The 12,352-nt window shown below is 36.3% G+C and overlaps 1 protein-coding gene across 1 annotated transcript in view; it reads left to right on the plus strand.

The window, feature by feature from the left end:
• The window catches only part of LOC106071164 (zinc finger protein ZFP2-like), a 40,898-nt gene that overhangs the window by 18,777 nt on the left and 9,769 nt on the right, over positions 1–12,352 (plus strand). The gene's annotated exons all lie outside the window — the stretch shown is intronic.

The following is a 12,352-nucleotide window of genomic DNA, read 5'->3' on the forward strand; positions in this document are numbered from 1 at the left end:
GGTTTATCAATGTAGGCGTGGTGGTGACATTGGGTTCTTGTTATAAATCACAGAATAATGAAATGACGCTGGATATAGCAGACACAAATAAGTTTAATATAACATCACATGGTGAATACGATATACAATTCGACCCAGGAATGGTCAGTATTAATCCAACTGAAATATCACCAACTTAACAACTTAGTAACTATTCTACAACCGACTACTTTAAACATCTAACTCTACTGCTTATATATTAAGTGACTCTATCAAGTGCTTGCTACAAGATCTCTATGTTGACTGACTGCCTTTAACTCTCTGGTTCACCTAAGGTCAAAAGTGTTCACCTTAATGCAACATGAGTTGTGAATAACATTCACAATACAGAAATAACATACACAATATAGAAATAGGGTTTCTACTCTATGGCACCAACTTTGAGGTGGTGACAATTAGGAACAACCATTTAGATCGCAAGGTCTGAAAGGGGACTCTTTATATAAAAAAATTCAACTTAATTTATAACAATAATGTATATATGAAGTCATCTATGAAAGTTAGCCACCAAGTGACTCTTACTGGTTAAAAAGCGTTTAAATGTCACATATGTAGAAAAGGATTCTCTAGTGCTTCATATTTGAAACAACACTGCTTGGTTCGTACTAATGAAAAAATCATTTGAATGTCCAAAATGTCAAAAAGGATTTACTTCCTATTCCAATTTCTAACAGCATGAGTGACTTTGCTTGGCGCTCAGTAAACACAACTTTGCCCGAGTCGGGTGTCGAACCTCGAGCCCCCTTCTAGGTAGCCAAGCCAAGTTCAAGTGCACTTGGCCTCTCGACAACGCTTTCCACCGCTAATTACGCTGAATCTCTTGAATATAGTGAAGATAATTCTCTCAACTGTGATAAGTCCGCGAATTTTAGTGATTAGATATACTTAGATCAAGGCTTTAGATCTACTGTAGATTTAACGATAATATTTTGCACACAGCTTTGAAAAGTCCGTAAAAGTTATTTCGACCGTAAAAGCCAGGGAAACTACATAGTTGAAAAAGAAATTCTGCTTGAAAATAAAACTCTAATAGGTCTTATACCTCCTCCACTCAAAAGCCATTATTAAGTAAGCAAATTTCAACTAAACATACAAATAGAACTATTTATTGCAGGCTCTGTTTATGAGGAGGATTTATAAGTTCAGTTAATAAAAAGAAAAAAAAACACTTCCTCAAATGCACATTGACTCTAGTTACTTATAGAGTCTAGTATCTTTAAGATTCACATAGGAACTTAAATTGTACATTTACATCACAAAGAATACGCATTATGAAGGCATCTCTAAAAATGTTTCTTATGTAAAACAAGGTTACAAAGACAGTTTTTGTGGAAATTCAAAATCGGCCTCAAAAGTGGTCCACCCAGGCAGGTAAAAGGAAGGTTTCAATATATTCAGAAAGAACATCAGAAGGAAATTCTATCAAACACAAATGACAGAGAAGAATGGAGAAATAAGGTTGACAGATCTTGTGTGGTCCCCCAGCGGCCCAGCAGACTAAATGATAGGTGAAAGTGAATGTGAAGTTAGATGTGAACTTGGCCTAACTGATGTCCTAAATTGTAATGAATATCTAATTGATCTAACTGTTGTGTAAAGGGTCAATCTCTTATTCAGGTCCTCAAGAAAAAAAAACAACACATTTTCGTAAAAGAAAAAAAAAGTTCAATGTACTATCTGTCGACTGTATGACAGTTAACGCGATAATATTAACAACTACATATCAATTATTGTTTTAAATTATGTCCAAATTGTATGAAGACTAAATAGATTTTTTTCTCTTAAAAAAAAAGAAAACTTTTTGTGTGTGTAAATATTCTAATTAGTATAACAGAACTTCCATAACTTTGCAATATAAATGGAATATAAAGAAGTTTTGACAAAAAATCTAAAACCATTTGCAGAAATATGTTTAAGATTTGGTAGACCGGCTTTCCCCTTTTAAAGAGCCTCCGTTGTTTGTTACTATTAATAGTGAAAGTTGTAAAAGTGGTGTATTTTTATGAAAAAACTGCTTGCATAAGTAATTTAAAAATTAGATTTTTCGCTTTCAGAAAAAAAAAAAAGCAGTGTTGCATCAGAACTTTAAATGATGCAAAATATTATGGTGTCAGATTTTAACTATCTTTTTTAGTTTATGAGATCTAAACGGGACAGACGAACAGACGTTCCACACAAAACTAATAACGTCTTTTCCCCTTTCGGGGGTCCGCTAAAAATGGAATAGTAACCATTTTTAATATTCTTTACTAAATTTAAAAAAAAAATGGTTGTTTGAGGTTTTGGAATGACAGACAAGTTGTTACTTGATCAAAAGATAACTTTCATTACATTTTCTGTGGACATACCACAGATGATGAAATTGTTTCAGTTCTGAGTGAAATGTTAGCAATATATTTATTTATTCCCAAAATCATGTAACAATAATTGATTTTATAAATGCTAAATTTTTAGTGTTTTACAATGTATCTGACAAACGGACGGAACACACAAATTAATATATATATATCTAGTATTATTTAGTATGCATACAATTTGGACATAATTTAAAACAACAATTAATATGTAGTTGTTGAAATTATCGCGTTAACTAACATGCAGTGGATAGATAGTACATTGAACTTTTTTTTAAATAAATAGGGGTGACAATTAGTTCTTTCAAGGAAAATATAACAAATGTTAGCATGGTTATCAGAAGTGTCTACACAGTAAATGTCTACACAGTAAATGTCAACACAGTAAATGTCTGTGTGGTGCAAGGCACACATCCTGAACTAGAAGGTAACAAACAACAAGTGTTACAATTTCTTGTGTGTTACTCCTTTACATTATTGAATGACATTGCTGCTTTCTTAGAGATTTGTACAAACTTATGGATGTATGTGTAAATGTAAAGAAAGATCCTTTAAACTGATGATTATTAAATACAAAAGGAGAAAAACAATGGTGGTCCAAAGATGCGGCATTAAAAAGGTTTTTAAATATTATTTATATATAACATTTACATTTATCTTTATTTGCAGAAACATTAATTGAATTTGTTTTAAATGAAGATAAAAGAACAAGTAAAGTACCAAATTCAAAAATATTTGTTAATACAGTTATCTGAAGAAGAAGAAGACATCAAAGTATCACTGATTGCTGATATAGAACATGAGTCCAGTCTTGACCTGGCAATGTAATAAAACATGAGAAGAAAGAAAGTCTGAATGAAATATGTTTGTTAACACAGTCATGTGAACTACAAGACATGACATTGTCACATGTAAAAATTGAAAAGACTGAAGGAGATGTAGTAACTTCTTCTATGCAGCCATTTGAAAATTACTGCCATGATCAAACTTATAATGTAATCCTTGGACATCAGGTATTTCATTTCTAGTTTATAGTAGGTAATACATTTAATAAAATAGTTACTAGTATTAGATCTAGAAAGGTGCACAATTAGTAAAAATAACAGAAAGCTAATATAAAATATGTTTATTACATACAGAGAAATCTTAAAATATTCATTCATCAGCTTGTATTTTAGTGTAAATTTATTAAGTTGGAAAGCAATCAATATCATACATTTTAAATAATGAGTGAAAGCATAGTTCTAGTACTATTGTGACAAGATTATTTGAAGTCATGTCATGATAATCTCTAGAGTTGGTCTTCTATTTATTCAGAATAAATAACAAACAAAGAAAGCTTATTGCATTTAAGCTTTACACTGGGCTCTATAGCCTTGGTCAGCAACTAAAGCTATCATTTGTTTATAGCCGCATTAGACTGTGGACTACATTTGTCTAATGAGTATTACCATGAATTACTGCACAGGGGGTGCTGGAAATAGGTAGTACCTTTGATGGTCCAGCATGTTGCACCTTTCCAACCCCTAAATCTCTCACTTGTGGCTCCTAGGGACATGCTCTGGAAAACTGCTTCTGCCCGTGGACTGTACCATGTAAGGGGGTGGTGTTTAAACAAAGGCATAGCCTGGACACTAAAATCAGACTAAATGAGCTCACTGATCACGTCCACATTCTTATATGCTTGCTAATCTTGGAAACTGAGTGCAGATCTCGAGGGAAGCATCCTTGAAATGGAATGGAGATGCTAAAGGAAGATCCTAGTTATCACCTACAGTGAAGATTTGGGGGGTTGGTTGATATTGTTGTAACCCTGTTCCTCTCTGACAAATCATTTTTTTCCACGTGCGAAGTAGGTTGATTTTTGTTTATGCTGTTGAGCGTAAACGACTTTTGTAAGTGTGTAAATGTGTTAAGAAACTTTGGTTATGAGTATGGATTCCTTGACTGAGGATTGAGGATTGTTTTCTATTGTTTTATTAAATCGGGATATGTAAATTTGATTTGAACATTGTGACATTATTTATTTTTATCGAGGATATTGATTGATCATAGTTGGATTGTGTTTCTGCCATGGAAGAGATACCAGTGATCTGAGAATCGGTGAGGTATTTTCTTTAGTTCAATCCCACGTCTTAACAATATGTTTGTTGTGGTTGGTTGGTATTTTGGCTGTGGTTGGTTGGAAGGATGGTGATGGTTGGAAGGATGGTGATGGTTGGATGGATGGGGATGGTGGGCTGGCATGTTGGTTGTGGTTGGTTGGCTAGATGGATAATTTTTGTATATTTGCTTGTGGCTCGTTGTGGTTGAATGGATAGTTGGCTTTTGTTGGTTGACTGTATGTATAGGTGGTTGGCTGGTTGGTTGATATGTTGGCTAAGGTTGTTTGGTAAATTGGTTGTGGTTGGTTGGATGGATGGATGGTTAGTTATGGTTGGGTGGTTGTGGTTGTTTGGCTTGATAGATTTATGATTGGTAAAGGTTGGTAGGTTGGTTGATATGTTGGTTGTGGTTGGTTGAATGACTGATTGGTATTTTGGCTGTGGATAGTTGGATGGTTTGTGATATTTAGCTGGTATGTTGGTTGGCTAGATGTATAGATGTTTTGTTGGATGTGTCACAGGTCAAAAGCTTGCTAACAGTGTCGCTCAATTTTATCACAGCATTTTTTTCCTCAATTATTTCCCCTTTCTAGGCCCAATTTTACCACCTTTTCCTCGCTCAATTTTATCAGAGCATTAGTTATTATTATTTATTTATTTATTTTAATTATTTCTTACTTTTAGGCCCGATATAATCACCAAACCCCACCTTTTCCTCTTCTCAATAGACTGAGTCCATCACCTTGGCGACAACAAGGCCACGACTTTGCACTTATCCCCCCTTGACCGGGGAAAAGGATAAACAAACGCGTACACCACCTGGGCTGGAGTACACTTCATTATTTCTTCCACCCCTTACCCGAGTCTCTCTTTGATCTAGGTATTATTCGTGTCAACACGCCTCTCGATACACCAAGGTGCGACTTTTGTCTCTAGTGAAATTCACCCACGTGAGAGATAATCCTTAGTCTATCGCCTTTCCTGTCTCGTAGTGATCAAACTTATCAGATTGTCACAGGTCAAAAGCTTGCTGACAGAGTCACTCAATTTTATCACAGCATTTTTTTCCCTCAATTATTTCCCCTTTCTAGGCCCAATTTCACCACCTTTTCCTCTTCTCGATAGACCAAGTCCACCACCTTGGGGACAACAAGGCCACGACTTTTCGCTTATCTCCCCTTGACCCGGGGAAATATATACACTCCCGTCACGGGCATCGGTCATAGGCGCCGGGTGTCTGACGCTACAATCGACACCACCTGGGCTGGAATATACTCACCTTGTCATTCCGCCTTCTCGCTGAGAGTCGAGTCTGGACTAATCATTTATTCTCACTTCTAGAGGAATACCTGGTGGTATTCACCTTAATTTTTAATTCACCTTAACACCTTAATTAGTTCGTGTATATTTCTTGCTGGATATTATCATGTGGATTTTGCTTATTTCATTTCTGTTTAATGTGTAGGCTACATTGTGTATTTCTCACTGTGGTAAGTAAGAAACATAACCATTTCATATGTGCATGTTTATATATTGCATTAGCCTATGTTCACAATATTATTGCTACGTTGCTGAATCAATCATTTGACGCAACCTTGTATACAGGGCCGGTCCTAGCAATTGCGGGGCCCTATGCGAAACTGATTGCGCGGGGCCTATTCTGGGTGGGAATAAGGATAATAAGTGAAAATTAAGATTTAGTATTAGAAAATAAATTTGAATTTGAATTTTATTCAAAGTACAAAATTGCGATCAAATTTACTTAACATAACGAATCTTGTAACCTATGACACATTTATATGCTAGTAACTGAAAAAGTAAATAAGGTATTGGAACTTCCGATTAAGGTGTATTATTTTTAGATTGTTACATTTTATCACACGAAAGCTGACAATGCCTTTTTTCTTTTATCGCGCGTAGAATAGGCGTTTTTGTTAATGAATGACACCCATAAATGACAATTTTGTTGATTTTTCTGATTTTTATGAGTTTTGTGGAAATTTTAATAAATTTAGATTTCCAGGAGTTTTTGTATATATTTTGCAATTTGATGCAAAATGTATATGCTTGTACATCTTATTTAATTTTTAATGTTGCTAATGTATTGGCACTGCACTTAGAAAAAGAGTTATGAATTATCTCCCCCTTTATCCATTTTATTACGAGAGTTGCGCACCTTGAATGGACACTATTCACTCATTCAGTGCGGAGTGTCTATCCCATAGACCAGTGATGCCCAGCGTTATACGGCCTGCGGGCCATTTTAATTTCCGACAATCGGGTCGCGGGCCACGTTAACAAAAAAAAAAAAATACAAAAAAGTGAAATAGAGAATTGTTGGGATAGACCTTGCAGCACGGGCGGACTGGCTATATGGGCAAACGGGCAAATGCCCGGTTGGCCGGTACCAAATGGGCCGGTCTGGTCGCGACCAAAGAAAAAAAAATTAAATGCAGACAACTTAAAAAAAAAGTGACAGCAGCAAAACACTAAGACCCGAACACGTTATCTTCTTGTTTTTTTTAATTATTATTACAATTAATTTTGTTTGAAATTCAACAAGAATAAAATTTAAGAATTACACTATACACTGTACGTGTTATCATTTGTAAAACGTTAGACCGTACTTTCTGCTATGCACGTGCGGCATGGCCTTCAACACTACTTTGATGTCTTCAAGACTGTTTGACCTGATCATTTTGCTGGTCGGCATGGGCCTTTGATGACACTCTTATTTTTGTTTTACTCCTTCCCTCACCCGTTTTTTTTTTATGGTTCCATTGAAAGTTAACGAAAAAGAGGGATGGGAGAGGTTAAGTTAGAAAATATTGATATAATGCGTCAAAAGGGGAGACAATTAGCTCGTTAACAAATAGAAGTTAACTTAAACACATACACACAGCCGCGAAATAGCAAACCACCCAACTTATTCATAGCTCAATATGGGTATAACCGTATAAAGCTCTACTTTCTGCGATTTGAAAAGAAAAAAAATAAGTTTCTTGTTGTTTATTTGTAATAACATAGATCTAAAAATACTACACTTAAGGCTTACAAAAAAAAATATTTTATTAAAACATAAATCTAGATCGAAATCGATGCTGGTACCGTTATGATCCTATAACACATAATATGTAGCAACATCATAAACCACTTAGACAAACATAATGTCCTCACACCATACCAACATGGCTTTAGGAAATATAGATCATGTGAAACACAACTAATAGGACTAATTGATGATTTTTCAAAAGGTTTAGATAATAGTGAACAAATACATGCTATCTTAGTAGCTTTTTCTAAGGCTTTTGACAAAGTTAACCACCATAGTTTGCTTAAAAGATTAAAATATTTCGGCATTAATGGTCCACTGCATCAGTGGATTAAAGATTTTCTGATAGGGAGAGAACAAACTGTAATAATAAATGGCTCTAAATCAACACCGATAACAGTAAACTCACGTGTACCTCAAGGAACAGTCTTGGGTCCACTATTATTTTTAATTTACATAAAGGATTTACCAAATTGCATTACTTCAGGAACAAAAGTCAGATTTTTTGCAGACGATTGCATAATATATAGAACAATAAAAACAACACAAGACACAGATATTTTACAAAGAGAATTAGATGAATTACAGAAATGGGAATCAAATTGGAGCATGTCTTTCCACCCAGAAAAATGTCAGTTGTTAAGAGTAACAAAAAAACTAAAACAAATTAATTCCACTTATCTTATTCATGGCAAACCAGTAACACAGACTAAAAACGCAAAATACCTAGGTGTTATAATAAATGAAAAACTATCATGGAATCCACATATTGATGAAACTAAAAAAAATCCAACAAAGCATTAGGATTTATTAAAAGAAATTTCTATAAATCAAATAAGAACATAAAACTAAAATGTTATTTAACCTTGGTTAGGCCAATAATAGAATATGCATCCTCTGTTTGGGACCCCTCAACTCAAGAAAACATTAAGAAACTGGAACAGACACAAAATAGAGCAGTGAGATTCATAACAAACGAATATTCACATTTGACTAGAGTAACACCTTTAGTAAAATCACTAAATTTAGAAAGCCTTCAAGACAGAAGGCTCAAAAGTAAAGTAGCAATCATACATAAAACACTGAACCATAATGTTCAAATACAAAAACAAAATCTAATAAAATACTCTGAAAGACACAAAGATAAAGGCACATTCCTCGTCCCATATGCTAGGACTAATTTGTACAAATACTCCTTCTTCCCTAGTGCTATTAGAGCATGGAATGGGTTGCCTGAGCTAGCCAGGAAAAACAGTGACTTGGCAGAATTTAAGTCATTGGTTAATATGCATGACTAAATGCATGACGCGTAGGACGTAATCATCTTCTTTTTTGAAGTAACGTCTGTATTATATAAGATAAGATAATTTGATTAATGGCAAACTTATGCTTAGTATGAAGTCATTGATGATGAAAATTATTACAATAATTTATATAGCGCTGTCACATCCGATATTTAATGAAAGGAGATTTAGAATCATTTATATTTTAAATAATATATTCATATACAAATCGCGTTTTTGAGAATGTACTAAGACGAAGCAAGAGCTTTTCACATTTAGAAGTACCTCTCTAACCGTTCTGCTTTCTCTTATCTTGTAAAGGAATATATATAGTCCGTCCATCGTAGTTCGATTATGACCACTTTGTCATCCAGGGGGCTGAGGGCTTTGCACTGGGGTTTTATGTCTCCTCGTGTGGCTGGTGAGACCTATTTGAGCCCGGAATGTTCGGCCGCACACTGGGCAGGTTATTCCAGCTGGAGCTAGTGTCATTGGCCTTGCTTTTCTTCTCTGGCGTTTTTCTTCTGCCAGCTTTGTTATCTTTTCCTCAGCAACCTTGGCGCAGGTTTTCACAGCGCGACGTCATGATGCTCTGTCATGTGCCTCTGTCTCCCCAGTGGCTGGGTCTATGCTGAACCCCTTCATAGAAGCTTTGAGGTTTGTCTTTGACAACATTGCGAGCTCTTTCATTCGCTTAGTTGGCCATACAAGAGTCGTTTAGGGATGCGGTGGTCTTCCATTCTGTGCGCCAGTTTTCACAGCGCGACGCCATGATGTTCTGTCATGTGCCTCTGTCTCCCAGGTGGCTGGATCTATGCTGAACGTCTTTCTTTGACCACCTTAAGAGCGCTTTCCTTCGCTTAGTTGACCATACAAGAGTCGTTTAGGGATGCGGTGGTCTTTCATTCTGCATACGTGTCCTGCCCATCGCAGCTGGGACTGCATCAGGATTGTGTGGATGCTTTGCAGACCCGCTCTTTGAAGGACTTCATTATCTGGTATTTTGTCTTGCCATTTGACATTCAGTATTTTTCACAGACATGTCGTGGTAGTGATTCAGTTTCTTTGCTTGTTAACTGTACACTATCCATGTTTCTGAGTCATAGAGCAATGTAAGGAGGACGACGGCTCGATAGACCCCTAGTTTTGTATTTGTGGTGATACCACTTTAAAGGAATGGGTTGCCTGAGTCAGCCAGGAAAACCAATGACTTAGCATATTTTAAGTCACAGATCAATATGCATGACTAGATTGACACATGAAATGCGTAGGACCTAGTTATTTTTATTTTTTTGAAGAAACGTCTGTAATCTATAAGTAATATCAAAAAGTTTGAAACTCATTAAGGCTGCTATTGTAGTGTTTATAGTTTTCAGACTACATACATGTATAAATAGAATACATTATGTAAGCCTACGAAAGCATACATCCAGTTTTCGATGCGTTATCAAACTTTATATATTTTGAATAGAATTTATAGGCTTACACCTATGTTAAAACACATGGGCGTAGCCGAAAGGGGAGGAGTTCAAACCATCACCGGCCTCAGATCTCATTGTCTGAAAGGGAAACTTTACTTACTTCCCCATTGCAGTCAACTTAAGCAAACTACAGTCACCAAATTTCATGAGCGTAGCCAAAAGGGGTTTTGTGGTTCCCCCCCTCCACCTCCAATACAAAAACTAAAGCATTTTACTTTTTTCTACCAGTCGCTGGACTCCACTGAATAGAAGATTTAGTTTTTGATTTTTTAGCGGAAGAATAGCTGGCTAACTGCACTGTGGATACCTCAAAATATGCATTTTTTTAAACTTAAAATAACGTAAATAATGCTTGGATCCGGGGCTTCGCCCTGGACCCCACTGGGGGAGCTTGCAGCGCTCCTCCAGACTCCCTAGCTGTCCCTTGGCGGTGTATACTGCCTTTCACTAATTATAGGGAGTATTCTAGGGTAGAAAAGACGTTTGAAAGAATGAAAGATAAGAATGTAATGAAGATTAATTACATATAGACACACACTAATATATATATAAATTGCGGAGAGGTTTAAAATCCCCCCCACACACACACACCGAAAATATATGACATGGCATTTGTGGGCCGGTTTATATGGTAATGCCCGGGCCGGTTTTGATACCCAATCCGCCCCTGCATTGCAGTCTATATGACAGTGACAGAATATGTGAAGGTCATCTATTTGTTTCATGTGGCCAGCACAACGGCCAACCACCTATACTTTCCCCAACGAATGTACGGCACCCATTAGAATTGGGTGGACTCAGAGGCGCCCATAGATCTCGAAATTAAAATTACAGTCTTGCCAGGATTCTTACTGGGACCTCGGTTCGGAAGCCAAGCGCTCTACCGCTCAGCCACCGCGCCTCGAAATAGAGAATAAACCATTTTAAATTGTTTTATTACAATTCCCGTGGCTCCATTTGGCTTCCGTACACCCATAAGCTAATTACGTAACACGGATTTCAGGTGTTTTATAACTAAAAATGTTTTTCTACTAAAGGTTTCTGTAGAAATATATCGTCTGCATTGCTAGAAATTTCTCAAGAAGCGAAGTCTGGCTTTGTAAGTAAATCAGTTGGTGTCACTTCTCAGCGGCAATAGTAATTATTTCATAATCTGCTGTTTTGTCCTTTAGTTTAAAATGGTTTAATTTAAAATGGAGATTTTCACCAACACCGTCCACTCAATTTGCAGTTGTCATGCCACAAAGGCGGCACAGCTTCAACTTTTTTTTTTGAGGACGATTTTATTCTATCACTGGTAGGAAGCATTTTTTTATGCTACATTTCTATTCTTTAAATGTGAGCAACTCTGTAGCCTCCAAGACAGGCGACTCATTGACTTGACTTCTTGGTAAATATTTTCGTCAATCGCTTACTTCTAGGCGTAAATTAGCGATTTTTTCTTAGTGGCTCAAACCAACAATGCCACCATATTTTTGTAATGGTTTTAGAAAGACAATAGATTAGAATGAATTCCAAGAAAAGTCCTAATAATAAGAAAATAAATTTTTCAACCTTTTCATTTTTCTTTCATTTACTAGATTTTGTACTGATGTTTTGGCGGGCCGGTCGGAACCACGTCGCGGGCCGGATACGGCCCGCGGGCGTAGTTTGGGCATCACTGCCATAGACGGTCTGTCTGCCCCTAAACGCACGGAACGTCTATGAGTCTATTCCCGTCTATCCCATAGACCAGTGATTCCCAAAGTGGTCTATATAGACCCCAGGGGTCTATGAAGACTTCCAAGGGGTCTACGAAAGATAAAAAAAAAAAAATTGGGGGTCTATGAGATGTCCACTGGGGTCTACGATAATAAATTTCATTTCATCAGGTGGCGACTTTAATTTTCACATCCCATTAATGTAATTATTTCCTAAACTAATCCATGATTTGTACCTTAGTTAATCCTTTAAATATGTATCATGCTATTCAAACGAAAAATTGTTGCATTTAATTTCAATACTTATTTCAATAGCTTAATTTTGTCTACATGCAACT

The sequence above is a fragment of the Biomphalaria glabrata genome, chromosome 9 (genome assembly GCF_947242115.1).
Source record: "Biomphalaria glabrata chromosome 9, xgBioGlab47.1, whole genome shotgun sequence".
Classification (NCBI taxonomy): domain Eukaryota; kingdom Metazoa; phylum Mollusca; class Gastropoda; family Planorbidae; genus Biomphalaria; species Biomphalaria glabrata.